The sequence below is a fragment of the Pipistrellus hanaki genome, assembly GCF_964339955.1.
Source record: "Pipistrellus hanaki genome assembly, chromosome: 17".
NCBI lineage: Eukaryota > Metazoa > Chordata > Mammalia > Chiroptera > Vespertilionidae > Pipistrellus > Pipistrellus hanaki.
In genome coordinates, this window is record NC_140519.1 from 47,508,678 (window position 1) to 47,524,187 (window position 15,510).

Sequence of the window (15,510 nt, forward strand, 5' to 3'; positions counted from 1 at the left end):
GCCTCAGGTTTCTCCTGGAGCCTCAGGGGATGCCCTCAGCGCCAGGAGGGTGACGGCAGGAGGCCTGTTCGTTGCAAGGGCTCCTGGAGCCCCTCCCACTCGGGGGTGGGCCTGCGGTGGGGTCCGAGGTGCGCCTATAGGACGGCTTCCTGCTGTAACCAGCGAGGGGTGGACAGCCTCAGCTCCCTCAGCCACGAGGCCCAGTGGATCTGTGGGTGGTCTTCTTCATCCGAGGTCCCCGCTCCCCGTCCTGGCTCCGCTGCTGGCCCCACTGCCACTGGACAGTTTTCTTCTTTGACCCTGCGTGTTCCCGTCTGTACCCTGAGGAGGTTGGGTTAGAGCCGTGTCTTTAGGTGGGCGTGAGGGGACCCGGGTCCACAGTGGGCGCCTACGGGCGCTCACTCACTTAGCCAGCGGGCATCGAGGGCTGGCCCTCTGCTGGGCGCCGCGCTGGGTCCTGGAGACGTTACAAAATCAGTGCTCAATGGTCCTGATGGAAGGTACTTCGAGAGGGAGCCCACGGAAGAGGCCTACGTGGCCGTGGGGGGCTGCCACTTGGGCCAGCTGTTCCGGGCATGGGAACCCCTGGCTCAGGTTATCTCTAAGGGTCCTTGCAGCCGGAAACCTTTGGTTCCATGATTTTCCTTTTCGAAGGTTTTACTTCTGAGAAAGTCAAAACAGGCGGGACGCAATTACCACACTTGAAATCTGTCCGCGACCCCAAGGCCCACCTCTTCACTGTGGGAAGGCCATTGCGGGGCTAAGTCTTTAGGGATTGGAACTGTGCTGTGGCATGGTGGTAGGATATTTAAAAACCAGCCTCTGAGCCTGGGAAATGGGGCAAAGGAACAGAGAGGGCCAAGTCCCCAGCCCTGCCTGCAGGAGGAGGCAGCCTGCACAGAGGCGGGGGGGGGGGGGGGGGGGAGGGGGAAAAGGAGGTGAGGCTCTGGCCTCTCCCAAGTGGGTGGGTGCCGGCTCAGCTGTCAGATCAGAGGCCTGGCACCTTCTGAGTCTCCCACTTTCCATCTGCAGAATGGGCCCATGGCACCTGCCTCTCAGACTCATTGGAAGGAGAAAGGTCATATGTAAAAAATCACTCACTGGTTGCCAGATCCTTAGTAAGCATTAAATAAATGATGGCCATTATTAATTTAAGCATCTTTCTTAGGCGCAGGATACTCGTCAACATTCCTGAAAAGGTTTATAAATGAGAACAGGAAATTACACGCTTTAGGAGTTGCCGAATGTCGAGACTCCGTGAAGCCAGCGGCATCTCTCTGGGGAAGGAGGCCCGTGATTCCCTCTCCTCCAAACTACGTGCCCAAGTGGCAGTGGCCGCCTCCACATTTTGAATTTGTACCCCCACCCCCACCCCCAGAAGGAGAGCAGGTTATTTTTATACCAGTTGAAACCGAGCTTAAATATCTACATTTGGGATGTGTGTTCCATGTTTTTTCTTGTTTTTTTAAAATATATTTTATTGATTTTTTACAGAGAGGAAGGGAGAGGGATAGAGAGTTAGAAACATCGAAGAGAGAGAAACATGGATCAGCTGCCTCTTGCACACCCCCAACCGGGGATGTGCCCGCAACCAAGATACATGCCCTTGACTGGAATTGAACCTGGGGCCCTTCAGTCCACAGGCCAATGCTCTATCTACTGAGCCAAGCCAGCCAGGGTGTGTTTCATGTTTTAAGAGAATAAAGATCACACCCATCTGGTGGTGGAGAATCAAAAACAAGGCCCTGTATTAGTTGGTGGTGTTAACTTCTCTGTATTTTTGTAGTTTAATAGATTACCTTTCCCTGAGACTAAACCTGCAAAAATCCCCCCCCCTTTCGTTTTAATTGTGGGGTGTTCAGGTTTGTTTTTATTGATTTGAGAGAGAGAAGAGGAGAGAGGAAGAGAAACATCCACCAGCTGCCTCCTGCATGGCCCCTAATGGGATCAAACCTACAGTCCGGGCCTATGCCCTGACTGGGACTCGAACCAGCAACCTCTCAACCTCTTGGTGCACAGGAGACGCACACCACACTGAGCCACACTGGCCAGGGGTCCCCTCTTTTGATAGGGAAAACAACACACGGATGCGTGCTTGCTGGAGGGCCTCTGCCACTCAGTGGTTTGTGCAGCTGCAGGCATGAACGTAGGCAAATCCCTTAGCTTCAATTCAGCTTATTTATGCCTAAAATGAGGACGAGGATGGTATGGAGCCTCCAGGGCCACTAGGGGGTTAAATGGCCAGCACACGGGTCGTGCCCAGGGGAGGAGCACAGGAACGGAGGGGGGGCCTGTTGCTGGTGTGTGTATTGATTGGTTAAGTATTTCCGTGTTGACATCTATTTTGAACTGCAAACTCATAAAAGCAAAATTAATGTTTGCTTCTTGCACTTAATGACCTGTATTTAATGACTCTGGAGGCAGCTCAATCTACCTCGAGGCCTTGCCGAAAGCGATGGCCTCCGTTTTAAGAGAGGGGACATCTGCTACTTATTTGGGGAGTCGATTGGGTAAAATCACTGACGTCATCAGGGTGCCCGAGGCCCCAGGCCCAGAGCCAGACCTGGAAGGAGGCAGGACCCCATGAGGCGGTGAGATAATGGACCAGGAAATATTCAGAATTTCACCCATGGAATCAGCTGACAGTGTCTGCCCCAGTGAGGGTTGGGGAAAACCCCACAGAACAGTAGCCAGGTCGGATTTGAGTTCTGCCCGTGACAGTTCCCAGGCTGCCGTGGCATTCGACGCTCAGGGACACAGGCTGTTCCATGACAGTGCACACACCCTACCCCCCTGCCCCCACAATTTACCTCCTGGTCCAAGCTGGCTGCTCCAGCTCCAGCCATCGCATCCTTATTCCAGGTATTCAGGAGGTCGAGCATGCCCGTGCTCTTTAAGGACATCTCCTGCAGACGGCCCACACCTTCTGCCTCCCGGCATTCCCAGGCCACGGCCAGCCACCTCGCTGTGAGGGACGTCGGTAAATGTAGTCTTGAACCCGGGCACGTGTGCTGAGGGAGGCGGGTATCCGGGACAATTAGCAGGCTGTGCTACAGGGGTCAAGGGGTTAGGTCGCTCCACTTAGATCCAGGCAGGAGGCCAGGAACTAATCCCACGTGCAAAAAAAGTGTGGACTTGGAGATGCTTGTTGCCATAGTAACTAGAAAAAAGACTGAGTCTGCCAAACTGTCGTGAAGGAAAACAGTTGTCCTTGTACCTCAGGCCCTGTGTTCTGGCCAGAAATCTCTGGTTGATACTCTCAGATGTTGAGGAAGGTACTTCCTTGTGATGTTAAAAGACAGCAATACACACTTGTTTATTCTCCTGAGTGCTCAACACTTTCCCACCGGGGAAAGCTGAGACACACCACGCGATGGGGAGTGAATAACGATGGTGGGAAGTCAGCACGTGTTTGGTACCTGTAGTATGTGCTATAACCATGAAAAACAAGTTTTCGTGTTTGACATGTTACAAACATCATGAGCTTGAGAAGGTTAATCGAAAACGTCAGTAAGTAGTTTCGTGGAGACATACAAATTGTCCCTGGAAAACTTAAACAAAATATTATAAAGCTTACCTTATTTAATTGTTTAGGAGAAGTGAGAGTCTTTAAACCTACCCTGTTTCCCCGAAAATAAGACAGTGTCTTATATTAATTTTTTCTCCCAAAGTTGCGCTAGATCTTATTTTCAGGGGCTGTCTTATCTTTCCATGCGCTAGGACTTATTTTCGGAGGATGTCTTATTTTCGGGGAAACACGGTAGTTATGACTTTACTCATTGCCTCACAGCACGTTTTGAATGCTGAGGAAGGCATGTGCCTGTCACATCGGTTCACTCGTAAACATTGGGTAAGGGGTTTGATGAATTGCTATCTGGGCCCATTGCTTGAAGCGACCTTTTAGGTTCTGTCAAACATTGAAAAAGAAATTCCTTTATTGCAATTGTTAAAATACAGTCTGTGTGGAAAGAAATTGGCAAGATGGATCGAAAGACCCAAAGAAAAACGGATTTTTAAATGATTTTATGTCAATATGCCTTTAAAAACCAACCTTCAGTAGTTTTCTATGTGTAAGAGCTGCCTGATAGTAGCTCAAACCCACAACCGCAGCTTTTTCCCTCTTATTATCAATTATCCCCGGTGCCCTTTTATGTGCACAAAGGGAGAATTCCTTTTCCCTTGAGTAGTGAAACTGTGTGTCTTCGTGTTTGCTCCAGGCCACATCTGACGGGGAACCTGAGTTGGCCTTTGTTTTGAGAAATGACTCCCCTCTTTCCAAGTAGTTTGGGGAGCCCACTGGTCAAGGGACCTGCCTCTTGCTAGGTTCTAAGATGGCAGGTGTCACAAGCTAGTCCGGTCACCCGCGCCGCCTCCCTGCAAGGAGGGAGCACCAGCCTCTCCCCTCCCCCTCCTGCTTCTTGTTTGGCCCAGTAGCAAAAGGGCAGGTTCAGACGCCAGATTTCATGTGCACAAATCCCAGCTCTGCCAGAGGGGTTGATGAAGGGGTTAGGTCGCTGCCTCGCTGGGTGACGCTGGGCCCATTCCTTAACCTCTCTGAGTCTCAGCTTCCGAAACCATCAAACCAGCTTCGTAAGAGCGTCCCCTTTAGTGCTGTAAACATTAAACACGCACCTATAAAGCTCTTAAGTAAAGACTGACATACAGTAGGTGCTCAGTACATGCTTATTACTATTAGTGCCTTGTTGATGAGTTTTATTATGTGAATGAGCCCAAACTTTCCCATTGACTTCCTTTCTTGTCTTTACTTTTTAACGAGGGACTATTTCTGTTCCTTGCAAGCACTGTTTTCTGGCTGAAATAACCCTGGTATGTATATATATATATATAAATTCCTGCCCGGCTGAAATAACCCCGGTGTATATATATATATATAAATTCCTGCCCGGCTGGCGTGGCCCAGTGGAGGAGTGTCAACCTCTAAGCCAGGAGGTCACAGTTCAATTCCCTGTCAGGGCACATGCCCGGGTTGTGGGCTTGATCCCCCGTGTGGGGCGTGCAAGATGCAGCTGATCAGTAATTCTCTCTCATCATGGATGTTTCTATCTCTCTCTCCCTCTCCCTTCCTCTCTGACATTCACAAAAATGTATTTGAAAAAATAGAATAACAGCCCTGGCTGGTGTGGCTCGGCCGGTTGGGCATCACTGAAAGATGGCCAGTTCGCTTTCTCTCCCATCAGGCACGTGCCCGGCTCCGGGCTCGGTTCTCGGTGGGGGGCCTGTGGGACACCGCTGTTGGATGCTTTGCTCTCACGTTCACGTTTTTTCTCTCTTAAAAAGCAATGTTAAAAGAGAAGAGCCGAAACTGGTTTGGCTCAATGGATACAGCGTCGGCTTGGGGACTGAAAGGTCCCAGGTTCGATTCTGGTCAAGGACATGTACCTTGGTTGTGGGCACATCCTCAGTAGGGGGTGTGCAAGAGGCAGCTGATCGATGACTCTCTCTCATCGATGTTTCTAACTCTCTATCCCTCTCTCTTCCTCTCTATACAAAATCAATAAAATATATTTAAAAAAGAGAGAGAAGAGTGGTCCACCCAGTATCCACCTGCGGGTCTCCCGGAGCCCAGCCCCCCAGGCCTCAGTCACGCGGTCCCCGCTGAGAGGGCAGCTGTCCGGTGCCGGTTGCCCAGGGCCAGAGCTGCCCGCGCTCCGGGGGACGCAGAGGCGGGTACCTGGGCTCCGCGGACGGCAGGGTTTGGTGTCCAGAAGAAATGGCTGGGATCCACGAGAGCGATGGCCCGGCCTGGGATGCAGTCAGCGCCGAGCCCTGGGGACAGCATGACCGTGTCGGAGCGAACCGGCAGCAGATGCTGGCACCCTGGACGCGGGGAGATGCTCGGGCCCCCGCAGGCAGGAGGGGACCCGAGGCAGGAGATGACAAGATGACCATGGAGGTGGACGCTCTCTTCCTCCTCCCGGACCCCATGCCACCCAGGGGGGCCTCTCAGCCTTGTCCCCTGCAAACCTGCAGAGGAAGTCAAAGGCTCAACCCCGCCCCCTCCCCGGTGCCATCCTCCTGTGGAAGTGAGAAAAGAAACCAGATCTTGTTTATTTTATGTGACAGTTTCTTTAATAAAATATGACGTGTTTTATGCCAACCCACAGACAGCAGCTTGCAAAAAAATTACCCGGCCGGCATGGCTCAGTGGTTGACCGTCAACCTATGAACCAGGAGGTCATGGTTCAACTCCTGGTCGGGGCACATGCCCAGGTTGTGGGCTCGATCCCCAGTGTGGGGCGTGCAGGAAGCAGCTGATCCATATTCTATCTCATCATGGATGTTTCTTTTTTTCTTTCTTTCTTTTTAATATATTTTATTCATTTTGTACAGAGAGGAAGGGAGAGAGATAGAGAGTTAGAAACATCGATGAGAGAGAGTCATGGATCAGCTGCCTCTTGCACACCCCCCACAGGGGATGTGCCCGCAACCAAGGTACATGCCCGACTGGAATCGAACCTGGGACCTTTCAGTCCCCAAGCCGATGCTCTATCCAAACCGATCTCGGCTCATCATGGATGTTTCTATCCCTCCCTCTCCCTTCCTCTCTGAAATCAATAAAAATATATTTAAACAATGCTCATCATTCGGCTTCCACGTCTATCTGTGTGGCCAGTGCACATGCTCTCTCCCCCTCCCTCTCACCCTCCTGCCTGCTGGCTACTCTAATTAATAATAATGAGGGTGAAATTACTTTCTCTTAGAATCCCACTGAGCAAAGGCTGAGGGGAAGCTTGTGTTACTACTCGAGCAGAGAGAAGAATTCCAGAGAAGCGGGGGAGAGGGAAGAGGAGGGGCAGGCGGGGCGGAGGGGGGTACATTGGTGGGGTCAGGTTGCTGGGCTGGTCACCTGGGTATTGTTATGCTCCGGGCACCACGGAAGGGACTGTTGGGGAGGGCAGTAGGGAGAAGAGCGTGATCAGTGGCTCTCACTCCTGTCAGTCAAAGGTTTGGTCAGAGGGGGGGTGGGGGGGGAGGGAGTTAAGGGGGAGGAGGACCCCATGCAGAGAGAGGCCTGGAGAGGGTTGACCTGGTGGGAGGGGCTGCAGAGTTGGGTTGGTAGGAACTCTGGGGCAGAGAGGGAGGCTGTGAGGAGCTGGCTGGGCCTGGGCCCAGGTGCCTGCCTCCCCTGCGGGGGGCGCTGTGGAGCCCTCCTGCCCTGCACATCTGGCCACCATTCCCCGTGACTGGATTGTCCTCAGTCTCAGCTTGTCCTTGGCTGCGGGCTCTGCGATCTGTGGCAGGCCTCTTCATTTCCAGCACTTTTCCGTTCACTAAAGGGATAGCATGAGGGTCGGATAAACCAATAAACAGGAAAGGGGGGCTTCCAGGCTCGCTGTGGGTCGGCGGGTCGGTGGGAGGGTCCAGAGGCCCAGGGATGCTTTCTAAGCCGCGCCCAGAGGGAGGAAGTCCCAGGCCGGCCGTGGGCAGGAACCCCAGCACAAACGTCACCTGGGCGGTGGGGACACTGCCTCCCACCGAGGCCACGCAGGGGGGACTACGCTCACGGTGGATCCAGAAAGTGAGTGCTCCTGGTTCCCTAACGCCTTTTTTTTTTTTCTTTTTTTTTTTAACAAAAAAAGGGTTTATTCACAGTTTATCAACAATGCCGCTGACGGAAGGTGGCGGCAGCAGCTGAGAAACTCTCTGTGCCTTGCTGTGGCTCAGGCCGTGAGGCATGGGCGGTTGTGATCATTTGGACGGAACGCAAGGTAAGACGATGATCACGTCTGAAGCTCCTCTGGTACCAGGGACTGCGCCGGGCGCTGTACACCCGTTAGAATATTGTGAACATGCGTTGTGAACATGTATAGTGAACATGCGTTGTGAAAATGTATAGTGAACATGTCTTGTGAACATGTATAATGCGCTTCTGATGGTCCAGACGCTGCTCAGCGCGGTGCCACGGCCTAGCCTACCCTCCCGGCAGCCTCTCCCCACCTGACAACCCGGGAAAGGGGGGCCCCGAGGAGGCGAGTCACTAGCCCCCGTCACACCGCAGGCGGGAGGTGGGGCTGGGATGACCCGTCAGGCACCTGGCTCGGGAGTTCACACCCCATGCCCCGTACCTTCCCTTGTGTGGTCCAGGGAAGCCAGGCTGCCATCTTGTCTGCAGGTTCAGCTCCCCAGCTGCCCCCTATCCTCACCCCACCCCCATCCGCACCCACCCCTCCCCCCCCATGCCCGTTGCTGGTGCCAGGAACATCACTCGTTAAACCCTCACCTGCCACCTTCTGTCCCAGGCCCTGACACCGCCCTCGCTCGGCCTCAGTGGACCGATCAGCAAGGTGAGGGGGAACCTGCCTGTGCCTCGGGCGGGGGCGGGGCAGCCAGACCTCGCAGGGAGCGCGCAGAGCGAGAAAGAGGCTCATGGGGAATGGTGCGATCGTGGACGCTGCAATGCAGAACAAACGCTGCGTTTTTCGAACGCAAAGCCATAGAGCTACTCTGGCTCCACCTGGATGTCAGCCTCAGGGACATCCCCACCTCCCGCCTTTTCCTCTGAACGCCCGTGACGGTTCATCGGTCACTCACCTGGCCGCCCGCTCAACGCCCAGCCCGGATGCCCTCCTGCCGAGCCAAGGCCGCCGTGGGGGTGGCGTTTTGAAGGCAAAGTGGTTGCATAACTCGGATGCGCTCCAGGGTCCGGACCCGGCAGAAGTCCAGGTAAACAAGGGATAGCAGAGAAGCGGGGGCGTGACCCATGGCACCCACGGTGAGTGGGCAAGCCCACTGCCAGAGGCTATATCGGTCTCTCTGGGGAAAGGAGGTGCTTGGTCCTGGCGTCCGGCCGGGCCGTGGGCCGGCAGCAAAGCCACGCTTCACAACAAGGATAACCATTCTCCCGGGGGTTTGGGGGTGGGGGGCTGAAAGGCTACCGTGTAGACAAGTGCTCCCCATGCCGTCCTGGCAACCAGGCCCCCTGAGGGTCTCGTACATGCAGGTGATTCGGCGGATTCCCCCCCACACACACACCCAAATATCAACAGGACAACGATTGAAATTTCTTTGGAGAGCTGAAAGCCGACTTCTGCGCATGGGCCACGAAGTTTCCATCGCACTGACTGGCCCAGAGCTGGTCCCGGGCCTTCCTGCCCCGTGGGCCCTGCGTGTTGGGGGGGGGGGGGAGGGTGTCTGGAGCAGGTAAGTGCTCACACGTCCCACTGCCTCACTGCCTGGCCCCACGTCGGACCCAGTGTGTGGGATGGATGCTTCCCTATTACTCAGGGACTGCGGTGACTTCTGAAGGTGACCTCAGGGTCATGGCTCCCCTGAGCTGTCCCTCAGGGCGGGGGAGGGAGGGAGGACAGGCCGGTCTGAGCCGGGCCATTGGGGAATTACCTCCTGCCAGATGCAGCCCTTTAATAAAGAATCACCAGGACACTAAATGACGGTCATAAAGGCGTCATTGCTCCAGTGAGTCTGCTCCCAGTTTGGGCCTCGGGCTGTCCCACCTCCGGCGGGTCTGGTACCTCGGACAACCGTGTGCTAGGTACGGAGTTTCCCCTCCCGCTGGCCCCCGGCTCCGGCGCTCACTGTTGCCACGCGCTGCTTCAGGCACGGGGCCGCGGGGAAGAAAGGCCCCATCTCTGGTTATTCCAGTCGGTTCCCTGAGCGGCGACCCCTGGCTTCCTGTCATCAGCTTTCATCCCCATCAGATGGCAACTCGGCCTGTGCCGCCTCCATGTGGACCTGCGGCCCACCCAGGTCACCCTCCCCCCTGACCTTCCGCTGATCCTGAGCTGCACAATCTGAATGCTGTTCTCCGGACCCCAGAGATGCGGCGGTTTGGGTCGTGGCTTTTTCCTCCCACGGGGAGCTGGGTGTTTGGAAATCAGCCGCGGGAGCGGCTGGCCGGGTGTCAGGAGGGGACAGCCACTGCCCACTGAGCCGCTCATTACCGCTTAATCCCGGCGCCCGCGTGTCTAATCGGCATCAGGACCGTCTCCGGGGAGAGAGAGGCACCAAACACTTAATAGCGGTAATGATCCCGGGGAAAGTAATGAGCTGAAAAAAGGCCTGGCGCTTCAAAAAAAATATGATTTTCCCTAAATGGTAAAGTCGATTAGACGTGAATGGGAAAGAGCTCACAGTTAATGCATACCTCTTACCGGCCAGACGGGTCGCCTCTATCCCTCTCAAAATCCTTTTCCAAACAGGACCCTGAGGTGGGTGAGATTGATCCCGTTTTAATAGGGGGGTGGGGGGGGAGTTGATGCTCCAGATTTCCAGAGCCGTGCCCTGGGTCACGTGGCTCCATAGCAAACGCTCTTCCCATGACTCTCACTGGCCTGACTCCAGCCGAAGGTCATGGTCAGGCGGCAGGGGCCAGTGTGTGGGCTGAGCTGCAGTGGACATTCAGGTTGGACACCAGAAGGAACTTCCTGACCCCGGAGTGGTGGGGCGGATGGACAGATGACAAATGGCTTTTACTTACTGTTTTGATGATGATTATAGGGCCTGGCCCGGCCTGGCTGGGAGAGCTCTGTCATTACACTAATTACTAATTACTAATTACTAATTACATGCGAGGCATTGTCATGTTATTTAAAAAAAAAAAATGACAGCTTTCTGAAGGCCCAGACTCTGTGAAGTGGGTGTTACAGTTTCTGTTTACATAATAAGGACCCTAAAGCTCTGAGACCCGCTGGACAGGCTGAAGGTCACGCCCTTGGAAGTCAACCCCGTAGGCCAGAGAACGTGTCCTTCAAGGCGTCAGGCAGGTCAGCATGAGCACTTTCTCCCACGATGGGGGGGGGGGGAGGGTTGGGGGGGGGACGGATGGATTGGATGACTCCTCATTGTCCATCGAGCCTTGGTTTTCTAAATGCAAGATGTGGCAGTTCAGGGAGAGTTTCCAAACAGTGAAAGAATGCCTGAAGGTTAGATGTTGGCCCCCTACGCAGGGCAGAGGCTGGGAGGCGCTGGCGCTGGTGGTGTTGGTAGGGAGGGTCCCAGGGGGCCGGGCAAAACCCAAAGCCCTGACCACAAGAGTGGAGAACCTCAGGGACCCCGACTTCCAGAGGCAACCGGCTGGGATATCCACGCAAACCCCTTCCCGTCGTTTCCCCACGCCACAGGTGGAAACCATATCCCATAGGCCAGAGGTCAGCAAACTGGTTCGCGAGCCACATGCGGCTCTGTGGCCCCTTGAGTGTGGCTCTACCACAAAATACCACGGCCTGGGCGAGTCTATGTTGAAGAAGTGGCATTAGAAGAAGTTTAAGTTTAAACAATGTGACTCTCCAAAGAAATGTCCATCGTTGTCCTGTTGCTATTTGACTCTGTTGACGAATGAGTTTGCTAACCACTGCCATAGGCCAAGTTCAAGCACAGTCAGCAGAGACCACCTCCAGGCCCGAGGTGAGTGAAGACAGGAGGAGGGGTTTACCGTCACACCACGGCCAGCCCTTTTCCCCGTGGACAACCAGCCCAAACAAGCCCCACAGCTCAGGACGGCGGTTTCCTAATTTGAAAGTTTGCCGTGTGCGTACTGAGAGGAAGGGGTGTCTTCAACACACTCGATTCCACACGTGACACCCCCTCGTTATACCTTTGCTGCCTCTTGAATAAAACCCAGACTCCCTGGCTCCGGGGACGTGGCCTTCTGGCGAAGGGCCCTTGACCTTCGAAGCACGCCCCGAGTCACCTGACTCCAGCGTGTTCTTCGGTTCATTGATTGACTGACCCCGCCGTTACACATTCACTCGGCCAGGCTCTGGAGAGAGACGCGTGAGTCAGCCCTTCCGGTTGTCCGGGGACCTCACGGCCTCTGGGGCGGGGAATGAGGAACCAGGGACCTTCTACCGCAGTGGTTCTCCACCTTCCTCATGCCGCGACCCTTTAATCCATTTCCTCATGCGGTGGTGACCCCCAACCATAACATTATTTCCGTTGCTACTTCATCACTGTCATTTTGCTGCTGTTAATGAATCGTAATGTAAATATCTGTGTTTTCCGATGGTCTTAGGCCAGTGGTCAGCAAACGGTGGCTCTGTTGACTAACGAGTTTGCCGACCACTGGGATAGGGGCTTAATCACAAACAACAACAACAGCCTTTAATTATTGCAATCGGGAGTCTAGGTCAGTGGTCGGCAAACTCATTAGCCAACAGAGCGGCAAATCGCAGCTCTCGAGCCGCAGTTTGCCGACCTCTGGCCTAAGGCCGTCGGAAAACACAGACATTTACATTACGATCCATTAACAGCAGCAAAATGACAGTGATGAAATAGCAACAAAAATAGTTTTGTGGTTGGGGGTCACCACTGCATGAGGAGCTGTGTTGAAGGGCCGCGGCGTTAGGAAGGTGGAGAGCCACTGCTCTATGGGGTGGTGCGTGCCACGCTACAGGGAAGCCAGCTGGCACGCCGCATCTTAACAGCGGACTCTGCACGGGGCAGAGGCGGGCATGGCGCGCTGTAACTCCGTTTGGCTCCCAGAGCCCAGAGCCAGTGAATCCCAGGCCACGTCTGTTCCAGCTTCTCCCGGACTCTCCCCCTAACCTCTGCGTCACCTCCACGTGGCTGTCTTGGCTGGCCCCTTCTCTGCTCCCCCGGCTCCCAGGAGAAGGGGTGCCACCACGGAGATGGGAGCCCATGCCTGTGCCTCGGGCCGTCCCAGCCCCTGCCTTTCTGTGCCCACAGGGATGGCTGGCACGCCCCCTCTGCGCCTCCCCCAGCCCGCCCGCTCCGTTTCCATGGCCACCAGCAGCGCTGCCGCCACCAGCCGGGCCTGCCTGCCACGCGTCCGGGCCTTTGTGCCGCTGTCAGAATTGACATTTCACTTCCCGGCTGTTGACTCGCCTTCTGTTCTCGCCTCGCGTGTCATTGCCCGGGGGACCTCTTTTCTTCGGGGTGCGCTGCCTACCTGGTAACGAGGCCACGCCAGGAAAGAGCGCTTAGGCTGTGAAATCAATCACGGAGACACGCAAGGCCTCTGTGGGGTCTGTGCCCAGGGCGTCCTGGCTGCAGAGAGAGAAGAGGCGCCGGGGGCTGGGTGAGCAGCTGGGGGGCAGGCAGGTCCCCCGATTCCGGCGGCTCATGGGCGTGTGTGAGCTCCTCTGTGTGTCCATGCGTGTGTGCGTGACCAGGTATGTTTACGGACACCTGTGGGCCTGGGGCCGTGTTGGCAGCGTGACGGTGACCGTGCGTGCCCCACGCTCCGGGAAGGCAGGAATTCACCCCCACACACGGCGCTCACCAGCAGCGGGGGGGCACCAGACTCTGACCCCGTGCCAGGCTCTGAGCTGGCACCGGGCGTCTGAACACGAATGAGCGAGATTTCCACCCTCAAGCAGCAGGTACGCTCAGGAGGGAGTTGCTCACGCCTCGAATGATTGGCATCTGGGTGAAGAAAGCAGAGCAGGCCCTGAATGTCGGGGGAGGGGGAAGCAGTAAAAGACAGTCTGCCAGCTGGTACCTCAGCTTCCCCATCTCAAACAAGCATGACCGTTGCAGCTGCGAACACGGCGACAACCCTAGGGCAAATGTCCAACTTCTGAGTTAAATAGCTGTTACCCTTCCTGAACTGCTTATTGCAAAAGCAGAGTGCACAGTCACAGTCCTCCCTAATAAAAGAGAAACATGCAAATTGACTGTACCTCCCCTACATCCACCGGCCAATCAAGAGCGAGTATGCAAATTAACCCAGCCAAGATGGCGGCTAACTTGCATACCCTGGTGCAGAGGGAAGACCGAAGACAGCGTAGAAGGAAGCCAAGTGCTACAGAAGGGAGCGAAGCTGCGGCGGAGAATCAATTTCATAGGATCCAACCCTGTCTCTGCTTAATTGGCAGCTCAGATCCATTGATTGTCCGGTTACAGCTGGAACTGTGAGAATCCACAAGCATGTGGGCAGATGCTCGGAAGGAACGGCACGAAGAAACTCATTAGGTAAAAGGTACACAAGCACACTTTGATTGCAAGTGTCCAAGTAAATCTTCAAGCTACGACAAACAGACCTCAGCGTTGCTCGGATTTCCTGTGCTGTGGAACGAATGAACCAGGACCCTCACGCACGCTTCTGCTCCCTGCTAATATTTCCCCAACCTCCTTCTTCCTTCATGTGCCCCTCAGCACTCCTAACTAAAGTGCACACAGCCCAGCCAGCCGTTTCTAAAGGACGGGAGACAGGCGTGCAGGGCTCCGGGAGGAGGGGACGAGGCAGCGTCTCTCCTCTTCATCTTTCCGCTGCTCGTTAGCGGCTCGGAGCCGCGCGAGGGAAGCCCGAGGGGACACGCATGGAGGTGAATCTATCGCAGCGCCGGGCGCGCTAACGAGCGCATTGGTCAGAGAGAGGCGGGAAAGCAGCCCTGACTGAAGAGCCCGCAGAACCCGCGGCTCCCCGCTGACAGCGTCGGGAGAGGAGAGAAAAGCAATTTCCGTCTCCAGCCTTGATTCTCTTCGCGCTGCTGGCAGTTTCGAAGGAAGAGAAGTTATGGCTATTTTACCTCCAAGAGCAATGGGAGCTCGTCAAGGATTCCTCCCCTGAAAGCGACACTCAAGCATGCGTCTTACTCCTCTGAATTCGAAACCCATCCATCTGCCTGCAGGAGGAAGGAGGCTCGCAGACCATCAGAGCTGTCCGGAGGGGGCAGGCCGCCTCCTCAGGGTGTGAGCGCCCTGTCACCAGGGGAGTGGGAGTGGGAGCACGTGGTTCGGTGGACAAGATGCTTCTGGGGGCTCGGGCATGGAAAAAAGAGGCTCTGGGAGGAGTGGAGGGCTCGAGACAGGGTCCCCTTTCCCACTCTAACGTCGACCTTCTGTCCTGCTGGAAAACCAGCCGGTGGGATGAGAGGATCACCGGGTTTGGGAACCAGACACGGAGTTGGGGGTTCTGGATTCACTGGTTACTATGCGCCATGGGCCAGCTTCCGGTCCTGGTCTGTATGAGCCTCAGTCGCTGGTAATCAGAGGGAGATCAGACTATTACCTGCTCACCGGGGGGAGGGGGTAAGTTAGAAGATGCAGGAAGGGAAGGTGCCCTCCCCGTGGCCTGTGTGACGTAGTATCAATAAATACCATCATGAGCTTGATTGTTCGTTGGCTGTTGTTTAACTCGGCTACTCTATACGGACCCCTTCTGGGGAGCTTGGCGCTTTCACCCACAGTTCTCATATTCCTGGCAAGGGCTGAGCTGTGGCCCCCAAAAGTGCCGTGTTGAGCTCCAAGCTCCAGGACCTCGAAACGTGACTGCGAACACGGCGACCACCCCAGGGCAAACGTCCAATTTCTGAGTTAAATAGCTGTTACCCTTCCCGAACTGCTTATTCCAAAAGCAGAGATGAGTGCACAGTCACAGTCCTCTCTAATAAAAGAGAAACATGCAAATTGACCGTACGTCCCCTACGCCCACCAGCCAATCAAGAGTGAGTATGCAAATTAACCCAACCAAGATGGCGGTTAATGTGCATATCCTGGTGCAGAGGGAAGACCGAAGACAGTGTAGAAGGAAGCCATGAGCCTTTAAAGAGATAACGCAGGTACGACGAG